The sequence below is a fragment of the Camelus ferus genome, chromosome 4, assembly GCF_009834535.1.
Source record: "Camelus ferus isolate YT-003-E chromosome 4, BCGSAC_Cfer_1.0, whole genome shotgun sequence".
Taxonomy (NCBI): domain Eukaryota; kingdom Metazoa; phylum Chordata; class Mammalia; order Artiodactyla; family Camelidae; genus Camelus; species Camelus ferus.
Window position 1 is genome coordinate 51,297,495 of NC_045699.1, and position 5,606 is coordinate 51,303,100.

General features: G+C 41.8%; 1 non-coding gene across 1 annotated transcript; it reads right to left on the reverse strand.

Annotated features, from left to right (window-relative positions):
* Positions 1–2,775: 2,775 nt before the first annotated feature.
* LOC116663430 lies at positions 2,776–2,883 on the reverse strand. Its single transcript, XR_004319685.1, has one exon. It is a non-coding gene; the product is annotated as a U6 spliceosomal RNA (small nuclear RNA).
* Between the last annotated feature and the right edge of the window lie 2,723 nt (positions 2,884–5,606).

A 5,606-nucleotide genomic window follows, 5' to 3' on the forward strand; every position in this document is an offset into this window, starting at 1 on the left:
TTAAATCCTGTGAAAACAAAATTTAGGGTTAATCAACCATTGTTACAATAATAGCTTTTATAACTGTACATGTATTTACCTTTCTTAAATTTTTTTTAATCTGGCTTCAAGTTACTGTCTAATGTCCTTACATTTCACAAGGAAACTCCCTTGAGCATTTCTTTTAGGGAAGTTTAGTGGTAATGAACTCTCTCAACTTCTGTTTATTTGAGAATGTCTTAATTTCTCCCTCACTTTTGAAGGACAGTTTTGCTAGGTGTAAGATTCTTGGTTGATAGATTTTCCTTTTAGTACTTGGAATATGTTGACCTACTTCCTTCTGGCCTCCAGAGTTTCTGGTGAGAAATCTGCTGATAGTATTATTGAGTATCCCTTGTATGTGATGGATCACTTCTCAGTTGCTGCTTGCAAGAGTCTCCATGTCTTTGTCTTTGGAAAGTTTGATTATAAGCCTTGGTGTCAGTCTTTCCGAGTTAATCTTTCTTGATGTTCATTGAGCTTCTTGGATGTTTATATCTTTCATCAAATTTGGAAAGTTTTCCACTATTTTTCTTCAGATATTCTCTCTTCCCCTTTCCTGCCCTCTCTTCCTTCTGAGACTCCCACAGTGTGGATGGTGTTCTGCTAGATGGTAATCCACAAATCCCTTAGGCTCTGTTCACTTTTCTTTAATTTTTTTTCTGTTCCTCTGACTTAATAATTTGGTTGTCTTATCTGTAATTTGTCTGACTGTTTCTTCTGCCTGCTTAAATATGTTCTTGAATCCCTCTAGTGAATTTTTAATTTCAATTATTGTACTTTTCTGCTCCAGAATCTTTTTGTTTTTTAGGGTTTTCATCTCTTTATTGATATTTCCATTTTTTTTCACACATTGTTGTCTTGACTTTCTCCATATCTTCTCTTAGTTCTTTGAGCATTTTAAGACTGTTGTTTTAAAGTCTTTATTTAGTAGCTCTGCCACCGTGTATTTTTTAGGGACAGCTTTTTTCCCCCTTGAATGGATCATACTTTTCTGTTTCTTCTGTGATTTTTGTTGAGGACTAGACATTTGAATCTAATAATATTGTATCTGCAAATCAGATTGTCCTCTGTCTCTAGGGTTTGCTGGTTTGTAAAAAAACTTTTTATTATTTTGTTTGATCTTTTGTTTGTTGCAAGTTGTTTCTGTGTCAAAGATTAGCCTGAGGTATAAACTTAAGTCTTCTCACATCCATTCTCAGCCTGTGTCCTTCCCTGGGCATGCCCAATCACTTTGTCATTTCCTCCACAGGTGCAATTGTTTTTCAATGTCCTAGTCTTTAATGCCTGGCTCCCAAAAGGGGAAAAAGAAAGATGAAGAGGGGAAAGAAATTAAAGGAGACCCAAATACATAGGAAGATACCCCATGCTCATACATTAGAAGACTTAATATTGTTAAGAGTATGTCAGTCTACAGATTCAATACAATCCCTATAAAAATTGCAATAATCTTTTTTTGCAAAAATGGAAAGGGTGATCCTAAACTCATATGGAGGGTGTGTATGAGCTCAACAATATGGACTTCTCACCAAGGCCAACTTGGCTACAACTGCTGCTGAGTGCCCAGTCTGCCAGCAGGAGAGAGCAACCCTGAGCCCCCTAAGTGGCACTGGTTTGATGACATCGAACAGTTTCCATCATGCAAGGGGCATCGCTTTGTTCTTATTGGAACAGACATTTTGGACATGGATTTGATTTCCCTGAATGCAATGCTTCTGCCCAAACTATCATCTTTGGGCTTGCAGAATGCCTTATATACCGTCATGGTATTCCACCAAGCATTTCTTCTGATAAAGGAACTCCCTTCACAGCAAATAAAGTGCAATAGTTGGCCCATGCTCATAATACTTCACTGGTCTTACTTGTGTCTCATCTCTTCCTTCTGCTGGTTCAAGGCATCAAGTTCTAAGCCTCTTAAGCATTGCGAGAAGAGTACATGTCAGATATGGACCCAGAACAGTCCTAACAATGTTTATAAACTGGGTTAAACAAAGTTCCATCTGGTTCCAGAAGTTCCTAATTACCCAAAGAAGGCAATTTCCACATCTCCTATCACAAAAACTAATTTAAAAAAATCTACTCTAGAAAAACAAGGGAAGTCAGTAATATATTGATTGGAATTCTTTTGGATCCTGTCCCTCTCCACAGAGTGCCACTGAAATTACAGGCTAACATTCCCTCACTGAGGGATGCTAGTCAAGCCATCCCTGGATGAGCAGACTGAGAGAAACAGGCTCAGGGCTGGGCACATGCACACTCCTTCATCTCATTGCCATAAAACTGGCTTTTTCCATCCATGAACCCATACAGTGCTGTATGTATGGGATTGGTGGATAAGATGCTGGGATCTCAGCCATGCCTACCTGGTAGGAGAAAGCAGCAAGCTGAGACTGAGTACAGGGTCAGGGAGGTTAACTCATCAATGAGGAGGGTCCTTGTAGATGATTCTCTAAAGGATATTAGTGGATTGGGACTTGAGATCTGCTTGTATTCGTTGGATAGGCCAACTGCAGTAACCAAAGTCTCCAAAATGTTTAGTGACTCAAATACATCCAAGTTTATTTTCATTCTAATGAACAGTTCAAGACATTTCAGGTTGGTGAACTATGCTCTGTACAGGTATTCAGGGAGCCAGGCTGATAGGCTCTGCCATTTTAAAAAAATTGAAGTATAGTTGATTTATGATACGGTGTTAGATTCAGGTGTACAGCAAAGTGATTGTTATATTTTTTTCAGATTATATCCCATTAAAGGTTATTAAAATTGGAACATGTAACGAATTTGTGTGTCATACTTGCACAAGGGGCATGCTAATCTTCTCTGTATTGTTCCAGTTTTTAGTATATGTGCTGCTGAAGTGAGCATGACTTTGCCATTTTTAATAAATGGCTTTCAAGCTTGCCTTGGAAAGGGAAAGAGGCATAAATGAGGGTTTTGTGGGCCAAACCTGGGATACCACTTCTCACTTCCCTTTGGTAAAACTGAATCATATGTCCACATCGAACTGCAAGGGAGACTGGGCTGTGAGCCTAAGAAGAGGAAATGAATTTGGTGAGGACTAGCAATGTTGGACACAGCACCTGTTTCCAAGGGACAGTGATGTGGTGTCTGGAATGGGGCACCAGGAGCTAAAGCCAAGATTCTGCTGGAATTCAGACAGGAGGACAGCATTCTGCCTGCACCTTTCCGCCCAGTTTGGAGTAAGACAGCCAGCTGCAGGTGTGGAGATGCTTTTGGCGGTGGGAGTGTTATGGATGCTTGTGTCCAGGCCCTGGGAAAAGGGAATCAAAGAGGGTGAGATTCCAGGATCTGAGCCACAAGAGCTGGGATTCAAGCCCAGGCTCTAGTGGTGATACTGAAGTCCAGTGATAAGGATGGAGATGTGGGAGAAGGCTTACATGTGAGGGCTTGCCTTGGGGATGTTTTGCCTATGACAGCAAGACTTAATTGCAAGTCGCCCCTGCTGGTGGGTCTTAGACTATTAGGGTCAGGCTTGGTTCTGGGATAGTTGGGGGACGGTCCTCCTCCTGAAATTTTCTTTAGCACTGTCTTTTCCAGACGGCATTTACATATGTCTTTCAAAGAGCTTAATATCCTCAGAAGAGAGGTGTCTTTGTACTTGCAGTTTCCTCAAGCAGCCAAACTCCTACACACACCCCAGCTTTTAGGAGTTTACATTAAATAACCATGGGACACAGGTCACTAATTTCTGATGTCCCGTGGTCTCAGCACACATAACATCTCACAGTTTAGGCATATAACCTAGGGGCTAAATAACTACTAGATTCTAAATAACCAATAGATTCTGTATGGAGAGCTGGAACATGAATTGCTTGCTTTGTGTGCTTTCCTCTTTGAAGGTGGCCAAAAAATCTTAATTGTTTAGGGCTTTCTGAACATTGTCTTTTAAGGATGATACTGCATGTACTGTCTAGAGATGTTGTTGGAACAGATGTTGTGAGAAGCTCTTATGCTCTGATATGCTGAGAATGCCCATGTATCCCCCAGGCACCATCGCAGAAAATCCTTAAACACATTCACAGCACTACAGGGCGTTGCCTTCCACTTGACCCTTCCGTTCTCTTGATTGTTCAATGCACGAGGGTTATTAAGAAGCTGAAAGATGATTATTACACTCCATTGTGGTTGCCAGCTATGTGCTGGCAGATTATTGAAAACAGATTCAGGAAACCACTGTAGGTTAATGACATGATGTGGAAAATGCTGGTCTTGGAGTAAACTAGCCTATTTCACAGAACAAAATGTGGGATGGTAAAAGATGCAGTATACCACAGTATTGGAGCATAGAATCTAGTAAATCTGCTGTTTAATGGCAACTTGACCTTGGGCTAATTTTGACTACTTCAGTGCCTCAGTTTCCTCACCTGAGAAATGGGAATTATGATGGGACTCACTTCCATAGGGTTATTGATAGAACTAACTAAATGAGACCATGTATGGAAAGTGCTTAGCATGATGCCTGGCGTATAGCTGGCCTTCAAAAAATATGTTACTTACTATCATAGGCTAAGATTTAAAAAAAAAAAAAAACCTGTCATTGGAGTAAGAAAAAAAATGGAAGATTAATCGGTCACCAGTGCCAAACACTAGTTCTTAATGGTTATAACTGGATCCTTGAAATTCTGCTGGTAGGAGGGAACATTTTTGATCATCCCCACCTGTATCAGTGCTTTTAGTCACTATCCAGAGAGACTCTCAGATCAAGTGGGGAAAACAGACCAAACAAAAGTCTAGAGCCGAGGTTTTCACGGTGTGAACTCCAGGTCGGTCGCATCAACATAACAGCGAACTTGCTAGAAATACAAATTCTTGGGCTGAGGACTGCAGACCTACTAAATCTGAAACTCTGGGGTGGGATGCAGAAATCTGTGTTTTAACAAGCCCTACTGGGGATTCTTAAGCTCAGTTTGCAGACCTGGATGTAGAGCCTCTAGAGATAAATTTGTTGATAAAATGCAGGCGACAGTCCTTGCAGAGAACTTATGGCAGTTAATGAGCCCAGACCTACGTTTGCAGCTGCCTTCTGTAATCCCTGCCTGAGCTCTTCCTGCCCAGTCCCCTGCCTCCTCCTGTGGCATCTTGGTGAACAGTCCCACCATCCATCCAGTTCTCCACTCTTCTAGTTTCTTTTACTCTCTTACTTTTCACCGAACCAGGCACTAGGAACCTGGGTTTGCCTTTCTGAATGCTTACATCTGTGCGCTCCTCTCTCCCACTGCCTCTGCTTTCGTCCGAGCTCCACCACGTCTCACGGGGTTCAGGACGACAGTGCCACAGTCTTTGTTGTTTCTCTCCTCTGTTCTCTAGTTTCCCCACTCTTCTCTCCACACTGCCACGGAGTGACTTCACTAAAACATGGGCAGGTCAGTTGTTCCACTGATTCAAAATCTTCAAACGCTGCAGACAAATTCCTTACCGTGGTATTCCAGGCTCCTGACAACCTAGCCAGAGATACGTTTCCAGCCTCCCCTCTCCCTACCCCTTTCTCTCACACCGTTTACTCTGCCTTCTATTCTGTCGATTCCAAGCGCATTTATACCCCCTTGCTCTGCATGGACATTTGTCCC